We start from the raw sequence: 10,239 nt of genomic DNA on the forward strand, positions 1-10,239 counted from the left end.
AACCCCATCTCTACCAAAAATACAAAAAGCCAGGCGTGGTGGTGGGTACCTGTAATCTCAGCTACTCGGGAGACTGAGGCAGGAGAATCACTTGAACCCAGGAGGCGGAGGTTGCAGTGAGCCGAGATTGCGCCACTGCACTCCTGCCTGGGCGACAGAGAAAGACTCCATCTCAAAAAAGGAAAAAAAAAAAAAGATGTACACAATGTGTTGTTGGATATAAGAAATGTATCAGGCCGGGTGCGGTGGCTCGAGCCTGTAATCCCAGCACTTTGGGAGGCCGAGACGGGCGGATCACGAGGTCAGGAGATCGAGACCATCCTGGCTAATATGGTGAAACCCCGTCCTACAAAAAAATACAAAAAACTAGCCGGGCGAGGTGGTGGGCGTCTGTAGTCCCAGCTACTCGGGAGGCTGAGGCAGGAGAATGGCGTAAACCCGGGAGGCGGAGCTTGCAGTGAACTGAGATCCGGCCACTGTACTCCAGCCTGGGCGACAGCGCGAGACTCCCTCTCAAAAAAAAAAAGAAATGTATCAATGACTGGATAGAGTGATAGCTAACTGGACGGATACGTGATGAAGCAAATGTATCGAAATGTCAATAGGAGAATCTAGGTGGTGGCATATGGGTGCTTGCTATACAACTCTTTCATTCTCTTGTGTCTTTGAAAATTTCTATAATAAAATATTTCGGGCCCGGCACCGTGGCTCACGCCTGTAATCCCATCACTTTGGGAAGCCAAGGTTGGCGGATCACTTGAGGTCAGGAGTTGAAGACCGTTCTGGCCAACACGGCAAAATCCCATCTGTACTAAAACTGCAAAAAATTAAAAAAAAAAAAAAAAAAAAGAAAAATTAGACCAGGCACGGTGGCTCACGCCTGTAATCCTAGCACTTTGGGAGGCTGAGATGGGTGGATCACCTGAGGTCAGGAGTCGGAGACCAGCCTGACCAACATGGTGAAACCCCATCTCTACTAAAAACACAAAAATTAGCAGGCCATGGTGGTGCACGTGTGTGATCCCAGCTACTCGGGAGGCTGAGGCAGAAGAATTGCTTGAACCAGGGAGGCAGAGTTTCCAGCTAGCCAAGATAGTGCCATTGTACTCTAGCCTGGGCGACAAGAGCAAAACTCTGTCTCAAAAAAATAAATAAATTAAGGCCGGGCGCACTGGCTCATGCCTGTAATCCCAGCACTTTGGAAGGCTGAGGCGGGCAGATCGCCTGAGGTCAGGAGTTCAAGGCCAGCCTGGCCAACATGGTGAAACCCCATGTCAACCAAAAAATACAAAAATTAGCCAGGTGTGGTGGCGGGTGCCTGTAATCCCAGCTACTCAGGAGGCTGAGGCTAGAGAATCTCTTGAACCTGGGAGGCAGAGGTTGCAGTGAGCCATGAGTGATTGTGCCATTGCACTCCAGCCTGGGCAATAGAGTGAGACTCCCTTTCAAAAATAAATAAATAAATAAATAAAAATAATATCTAGGCTGGGCGCGGTGGCTCACACCTGTAATCTTAGCACTCTGGGAGGACGAGGTGGGCAGATCACCTGAGGTCAGGAATTCAAGACCAGCCTGGCCAACATGGTAAAACCCTGTCTCTACTAAAAATACAAAAATTAGCTGGGCATGGAGGCAGGTGCCTGTAATCCCAGCTACTTGGGAGGCTAAGGCAGGAGAATCGCTTGAACCCAGAGGCAGCGGTTGCAATGAGCCAAGATTGCACCATTGCATTCCAGTCTGGGCAACAAGAGTGAAACTCCATCTCGAAATAATAATAATAATAAGTAAAGAATAATTGCCTTTTGTGGAAAAAAAGTAGTACATAAATGCACAAGATATGTAATAAGTAGTCTTTTCCAAAAGAAAGCCTGTTAATGTCACCTTCTCTGAATAGAAACCCGTTAATGGTTTCCCATTCTCTGAAATAAAAACTCTTAAAGTCTTCAGGGGCTGTCTGGTCTGGCCCCTGACTACTCTCCCGCCCACACTGCCCTGTGCTCTAGTGGTAGGTCCTCTGGCCATCCCTTGAATGTGCCATAATCTTTTCTGCTATAGGTCTTTTGCTCCTGCTCTTTCCTCTGCCTGGAGCACTCTTCTTTTCCACTTAATTTACGCTTATCCTTCAATCTTAGGTGAGTGCTGTTTCCTTAGGGAAGGCTTTCTTAACTTCTCTAACTAGGTCAGAAAACTTTTTTTTTTTTTTTGAGACAGAATCTTGCTCTGTCACCCAGGCTGGAATACAGTGGCACCATCTAGGCTCACTGCAACCTCCACTCTCCCAACCCTCCTGCCCCCCGGGATCAATCAATCCTTCCATCTCAGCCTCCCAAGTAGCTGAGACCACAGGTGCACACCACCATGTCCCGTTAATTTTTGTACTTTTTGTAGAGATGGGGTTCTGCCATGTTTCCCTGGGAGGCTGGTCTCAAACTCCTGGGCTCAAGTGATACTCCTGCCTTGGCCTCCCGAAGTGCTGGGATTACAGATGTTCGAACCATTGTGCCCAACCAGAGCCCAATATTTGATGCTCTTGTAGGACTGAATATACTAACCCTTGTCATTGTTTAAATTGTCCATTTATGTGTAGACAACTTGGCTAATTATCCACATTTAATTTTAATTTTTGGTTAAATTCTATCTCCTCACTAGCCTGTGAACCATACGAGGACAGAGAGTAAGTGTTTAGCTCACGGTTAGATCCCCAGGATTCAAAATAGCAAACAATAGGTGCTCAATAAATACTTATTAAATGAATGAATGGAGAACAGACACCAAAACCACATTTCCAGGTGATGAAATTATGAGTAATTTTGTTCTCTTTCTCTCTGCGGCGTATCTATATCTTCTTTTCCTATTCGTTTTCTACCAGAAAAAGTGTGCTGTGAGTTAAAAACTAGTCTTTTGTGGACTAGTGTGGAACTGTCTGTTCCTGATTCCTGTGGAAGCAGGAATACATTCATAACATGCTCCATTAAAAAAGGAGTTCTAGGCCAGGCAGAGTGCCTCATGTCTGGAATCCCAGCACTTTGGGAGGCCGAAGCAGGAGGATGGCTTGAGGCCAGGAGTTCAACACCAGCTTGGGCAACATAATGAGCCCCCTGTCTCTACGAAAAAATAAAAATAAATTAATAAACAAAAATTAGCCAGTCATGGCGGCACACACCTATAGTCCCAGGTACTCAGGAGGCTGAGGATTGCTTGAGCCCGGGAGGTTGAGGCTGCAGTGAGCTGTGATTGTGCCACTGCACTCCAGCCTGGGCGACCCAGCAAGACCCTGTCTCAAAAAAAAAAAAAAAAAAAAAAAAGGCCAGGTGCAGTGGCTCACGCCTGTAATCCCAGCACTTTGGGAGGCCGAGGCAGGTGGATCACCTGATGTCAGGAGTTTCAGACCAGCCTGACCAACATGGCATAAAGCCTGACTCTACTAAAAATAAAAATTATCCAGTTGTGGTGGCGGGTGCCTGTAATCCCAGATACTCGGGAGGCTGAGGCAGGAGAATCGCTTGAACCCAGGAGCCAGAGGTTGCAGTGAGCCGAGATCACGCCATTGTACAGAGCTAGATTTCATCTCAAAAAAAAAAAAAAAAAAAAAAAGGATCCTCAGGGCTGCCAACTTTATAGTAGAAGTTGAGGTGGTAGTGGATTTCTCCTACACAAAAGACCAAGTAAACAAACAGGAAAAAAAGTTTAAAGAACCAAAACACCAATCTTATCTGAGTTCTAGTTTTCCAGGGTGTGATCCAGAACCTATGGATCAAAACCAGAATCCAGCAGCAATTCAGCGTGAGGCACTAACAGTTCTCCTGCTTCCCAATACCCTGTACCCCACCTCTGCTGCTGCCCACGAATCTTCGTTTTGCAGGTCCCTGTAGCAGCCTTGGCTTTCACACCCTCATACACAATAGTTAAGGACACTAAAGCCCATTTGCCTGCCCTCTTTGATAAAACAGTGACAGCAAGACAAAACATCACCAGCAAAAGTCTTTAAAAATTTAAAGACCCTGATAAAGTCCTCCATTCTGCATCTGCCAGGGAAGGAAATGGCCTCTGGCAAGTGCCTCTGTTGCTGTCCCCACCCCCACCCCACTACACCTTTTCTACAAACATCCCCTTCTCAATTTGTCCTTAGCTGCCTGCTGGAGGGCACCAGATCCACTTGCCTGAGGAGTTGGAGGAAGGGGAAGCCCCCACGACCCTACTGTATAGTCACGGGGGTGAAACTAATGAGCTGACGTTCTTCAAGCATTTGGAGGATCAAAGCCTGAGATCTGAGGACTTGGTGAGAACACAGCGCTTGCAGGCATGGGTGGGCACAAGCCAAGAGGTCCCTCCCCTCCCCGAGGCCTCCCCACCCCGCCTCCCGGTGATCACACAGGGCCAGGTGCTGTGCATACTCGGGTTGAGCCCACCTGCCAACAGACAGGTGTGAGGGCTGCCCTGAGAAAGTCAGGTCCCTAAACTGATAGTGCAGAAAAGGAAGAATTCTGAAACGTTGTAATTAAATTAATACAGGAATTTGGGAAGGGGAGGGGAAGTAAAGGACAAGGAAGAAGAAAACAAGAAAACAACAATCACTCATTATCTCTCTAGATCAAATTAACCTGTGCTAGGAGTTTAGTTTATTTGCTCCTAGTCTTTTTTTTTTTTCTTTTCCTTTTTTTTTTTTTTTTTTTTTTTTTTGGAGACAAGAGTCTTGCTCTCTCACCCAGGCTGGAGTGCAGTGGCACAATCTTGGCTCACTGCAACCTCTGCCTTACAGGTTCAAGCGATTCTCCTGCCTCAGCCTCTCGATTAGCTGGGATTACAGGCGTGTGTCACCACGCCCAGCTAATTTTTTGTTTTTTGTTTTTTGAGATGGAGTCTCGCTGTGTCGCCCAGGCTGGAGGGCAGTGGCGTGATCTCGGCTCACTGCAAGCTCCGCCTCCTGGGTTCACGCCATTCTCCTGCCTCAGCCTCCCCAGCAGCTGGGACTACAGGCACCCGCCACCACGCCCAGCTAATTTTTTGTATTTTTAGTAGAGACGGGGTTTCACCATGTTAACCAGGATGGTCTCGATCTCCTGACCTTGTGATCCACCCGCCTTGGCCTCCCAAAGTGCTGGGATTACAGGCGTGAGCCACTGCGCCCAGCCTAATTTTTTGTATTTTTAATAGAGACGGGTTTTCACTGTGTTAGCCAGGATGGTCTCGATCTCCTACCTTCGTGATCCGCCCGCCTGAGCTGGATTACAGGCGTGAGCCACCACACCCTGCTGCTCCTATTAATTTTTATTTTTTGAAACAGAGTCTTATTATGTCACCCAGGCAGGAGCACAGTGGTGCAATCATGACGCACTGTAGCCTCGACCTCCTGGACTCAAGCCATCCTTCCACCCCAGCCTCTGGAGTAGCTGTAACTACAGGAGCACACCACCACACTCAGCTAAATTTTTATTTTTTGTAGAAATGGGATTCCACCGTGTCGGCCAGGCTGGTCTTGAGCTCCTGGGCTCAAGCCATCTGCCCACCTCGGCCTCCCAAAATTTTGGGATTACTGGCATAAGCCACCGCACCCACCCCAAGCTACTACTTTTTCCTGCAGATATTGACATGATAATATTTTTCTCCTTTAACCAGGTAATGTGGTGGATTACATGAATAGGGTTTCCGCAGTTGAAATGCCCTTGCCTTCCTGGGATAATCAATTGCAATTATTTTCTACTGAGAGTTCCTTTTCTAGCCCCCTGTCTCAGTTCATGCCTTGGAGGGGCCATGTTATTTCCCATCTTGGCTCCTTGTCAAAAGCTCCAGTTGCTTAGCCGGAATGTTCTAGAAGCTTCCAGAAACTTGGTTTGCTCATTAGTGATGTGGTAGGAGTGGTCTCACTCATTGCTGAGGTGGGGACAATGAAGTGGGAACAAAAGGAAATGAGGGAGGTCTTGCTCTCACCAGCCTGCATAGTTCTCAGGAATGAATTAGTTCCCTCAATAATGGGTTGCTATAAAGCCAGGATGCCCATCAGGTTCTCCCCTCCCCACAGGTGTCCATTTCCCCTTTGACCTTCACCACATTGTAACAGCGCAAAAGCTCCTGCCAGAGCCAGGGCCATGTCCTTGAATTTCTCAGCTGGCAGAACTGTGAGGTTAATAAATCTTTCTTTGTTAAGTTACCCAGCCTCAGGGATTCTTTTATAGCAACATAAAGTGAACTAAAACAGTCAGCATTGAAAAGAAATGAAGTACTGGCTAGGCACGGTGACTCATGCCCATAATCCCAGCACTTTGGGAGGCCAAGGTGGGTGGATCACCTGAGGTCAGGAGTTTGAGACTAGCCTGGCCAACATGATGAAATCCCATCTCTACTAAAAATATAAAAAATTAGCCGGGTGTGGTGGTGGGTGCCTACAATCCCAGCTACTGGGGAGGCTGAGGCAGGAGAATTGCTTGAACCTGGGAGGCAGAGGTTGCAGTGAACTGAGATCGCACCACTGCACTCCAGCCTGGGCGACAAAGCAAAACTCCATCTCAAAAAAGAAAAGGAAAAGAAATGAAGTACTGATACAATCTACCTGTAGATAAAACTTGAAAATATTATTTAAAGTGAAAGAAGCCAGTCACAAAAAATACAACTAATTGTTATATTAGTCAACTAATACATCTAATAGTTTGCCTATTCTGGACATTTCATATAAATTAATACAATTAATTGTATTATTATTATTATTATTTGAGACTTAGTTTCGCTCTTGTTCCCCAGGCTGGAGTGCAATGGCGCTGTCAGTTCACTGCAACCTCCACCTCCCGGGTTAAGTGATTCTCATGCCTCAGCCTCCCGAGTAGCTGGGATTACAGGCACACACCACCATGCCTGGCTAACTTTTTGTATTTTTAGTAGAGACGGGGTTTCACCATGTTGGCCAGGCTGGTCTTGAACTCCTGACCTCAAGTGATCCGCCCACCTCGGCCCCCCAAAGTGCTGGGGTTACAGGCATGAGCCACCACACCCAGCCAGTTGTATTAATTGAAAATTGTGGGCCGGGCGCGGTGGCTCACGCCTGTAATCCCAGCACTTTGGGAGGCCGAGGCGGGCGGATCACAAGGTCAGGAGATCGAGACCACAGTGAAACCCCGTCTCTACTAAAAATACAAAAAATTAGCCGGGCGCGGTGGTGGGCGCCTGTAGTCCCAGCTACTCAGGAGGCTGAGGCAGGAGAATGGCGTGAACCCGGGAAGCGGAGCTTGCAGTGAGCCGAGATCGCGCCACTGCACTCCAGCCTGGGCGACAGCGCGAGACTCCGTCTCAAAAAAAAAAAAAAAAAAAAAAAAAAAAAAAGAAAATTGTGTTAATTTATATGAAATGTCCAGAATCGGCAAATTCATAGAGACAGAAAGTAGATTGGTGTTTGGCTGGTGCTGGGGAGTTTGGGAAGAAATGAGACATGATTACAATGGGAATGAGGCTTCTTTTTAGGGTGATGAAAATATCCTAAAATTGATTACGGCGATGGCTGTGTAAGTCTGTGAATATACAAAAACCACTGAATTGTACACTTTAAATGGGGGAATTGTGTGGCAGATAAATTACATCTCAAATAATGCTGTTCTTTTTTTTTAAAGCTTTAAAAAGCGTGTACCACAATTTCCCTAAGGGAGCTATTACTGCAGACACCCCATGTGAACATGTGTCACAGCTGGCACTGAGACCAGTCAGACCACAGATGACTCCAGCCAATCGCATTTGGCAATGCTTGGTCATGCACCGGTCACACGGAGCTGCCAGTTCTTAATAACACTGATCATGGGGGTTTACAGGCCATTTCCTAGATGCCATGCTTGGGCTGACAAAGCGATGTAGTGATGGTTCATAGCAAAGACTCTGCAATGAGACAAATTCGACTTGGAAGCTGGGCCCTGTCTTGTGAGCACTGGCAAGTTAGCCCCTCAGTCACAGTTTTCTCATGCTTAGAATAGAGCTAATGCCTACCCTATAGGGTGATTAATGCCTACCCTATAGGGGATTAAATAAAATGCTATTTGCAGAACAATGAACACAGTGCCTAGAACTGGGGAAGGGATCAGTACATGGTAACTGGCATCATTAGTAGTAAGACATATAAAAAACTGAGCACAGAGTCTGGGCCCTTAGGGAGTGGTCAAAACACAAAATGATAAAGTTACACTTTTCACAAGAAAAATATCTATGACACAGGATAAACTTTCCAGACAAGGGCAGAGAATTTGAATTCTGTTGCTAAAAACAAAAGTAGGTAACTTTGGATGTTGCTACTTGCCCACAACCTGGCTTTCACCTGATTCTACAGCCTAAAGCACCAGGTTCTCTCCTGAAGCCTCTTGACCAATCCCGTCACATCACTAATGAGCAAACTACGTTTCCAGAAGCTTTTAGAACATTCCAACTAAGAAACCGGAGTTTTTGACAAGGAGCCAAGACAGGAAATGACATTGTTCCTCCAAGGCATGGACTGAGACAGGGACCTAGAAAAGAAACTCACGATAGAAAATAAATGCAACTGGCCGGGCACGGTATCTCACGTCTATAATCCCAGCATCTTGGGAGGCTGAGGTGAGTGGATCACGAGGTCAGCAGTTTGAGACCAGCCTGGCCAACATGGTGAAATCCCGTCTCTACTAAAAATACAAAATTTAGCCAGGCGTGGTGGAGGGCACCTGTAATCCCAGCTACTCAGGAGGCTGAGGCAGGAGAATTGCTTAAACCGGAGACGCGGAGGTTGCAGTGAGCCAAGACTGCACCATTGCACTCCAGCCTGGGTGACAGAGCAAGATTCTGTCTCAAAAAACAAAACAAAACAAGACAAAAAAAGAAAGAAAGAAAGAAAATAAATGCAATTGATTATCTAGGAAGGCAAAGGCATTTCAACAGCATAAAATCTTTTCATGTAATGTACCATATTCCCTGGTTAACAGAGAAAAATATGGTCATCTCAATATCTGCAGGAATAGTTCGGGCTGGGCAAGGTGGCTCATGCCAGTAATCCCAGAATGTTGGGAGACCGAGGTGGGTGGATTGCTTGAGCCCAGGAGTTGAGACCAGTCTGGGCAACATGGTGAAATATTGCTTCTACAAAAAACATACGAAAATTAGCTGAGTGTAGTGGCACGTGTCTATTGTCTCAGCCACTCAGGAGGCTGAAGCCGCAGGACGGCTTGAGCCCAGGAGGTCCAGGTTGCAGTGAGCCATGATAGTAACACTACGGTCTAGCCTGGACAACAGAGCAAGAAAAAAGTCTCCAAAAAAAATTAAAAGAAATGCAGTGGCTCACGCCTGTAGTCCCAGCACTTTGGGAGGCCGAGGCAGGTGTATCACCTGAGGTCAGAAGTTTGAGACCAGCCTGGCTGACATGATGAAACCCCTTCTCTACTAAAAATACAAAAAATTAGCCAGGTGTGGTGGTGGGCACCTATAATCCCACCTACTTGGGAGGCTGAAGCAGGAGAATTGCTTGCACCTGGGAGGCAGAGGTTGCAGTGAGCCCAGATTGCACCACTGCACTCCAGCCTAAGTGGCAGAGGGAGATTCCTTTAAAAAGCAAGTCTTTAAAATAAATAAATAAATAAATAAAAGGTGCATTTGTATGTATATGCTCTGTATCAGTTAAGTATTACTGTGTAACAAAGCACTCCAAAATTTAGTTCTTAAAACAACCAACATTCTCTTTACTTATAATTCTGTGGGTCAGCAATTTAGGCTGCGATCAGCTGGATGGTTCTTCTGCTAGTTTTACCTTGAATCCCTTAAGCAGTTGCAGTCATCTTGTGGCTGGACTAGGATTGGATGGCTTAGGATAGCCTCATTCATGTCTGGTGTTGGGTGTTGGTTCTTAGCTAGGCCTCCCTACTTGGGCTTTTGTGTGTGTGCGTGTGCGTGTGTGTGTGTGTGATGGGGTTTCTTATTTTTGAGACAGAGTCTCGCTGTGTTACCCATGCTGGAGTGCAGTGGCCCAATTAGGACTCACTGCAACCTCCATCTCCCAGGCTCAAGCCACCCTTCCATCTCAGCCTCCTGAGTAGCTGGGACTACAGGTGCATGCCACCATGCCTGGCTTTTTTTTTTTTTTTTTTTGTAGAGACAGGGTCTTGCTATGTTCCCCAAGATGGTCTTGAACTCCTGGGCTCAAGCGATCGTCCTGACCTAGCCTCCCAAAGTGCTGGGATTATAGGTGTGAGCCCCTGTGCCCAGCCTTGGGCTTCTTTTTTATTTATTTTTTTGAGATGGAGTCTC

At 46.7% G+C, this 10,239-nt stretch overlaps 2 non-coding genes across 2 annotated transcripts; both read left to right on the forward strand.

Annotated features, from left to right (window-relative positions):
• Positions 1–2,909: 2,909 nt before the first annotated feature.
• LOC116271396 lies at positions 2,910–3,027 on the forward strand. Its single transcript, XR_004179954.1, has one exon. It is a non-coding gene; the product is annotated as a small nucleolar RNA U109 (small nucleolar RNA).
• Positions 3,028–3,562: 535 nt separating this feature from the next.
• On the forward strand, positions 3,563–3,657 carry LOC116271395. Its single transcript, XR_004179953.1, has one exon. It is a non-coding gene; the product is annotated as a small nucleolar RNA U109 (small nucleolar RNA).
• Positions 3,658–10,239: the final 6,582 nt, after the last annotated feature.

Source organism: Papio anubis, chromosome 18 (genome assembly GCF_008728515.1).
Source record: "Papio anubis isolate 15944 chromosome 18, Panubis1.0, whole genome shotgun sequence".
NCBI classification, from domain to species: domain Eukaryota; kingdom Metazoa; phylum Chordata; class Mammalia; order Primates; family Cercopithecidae; genus Papio; species Papio anubis.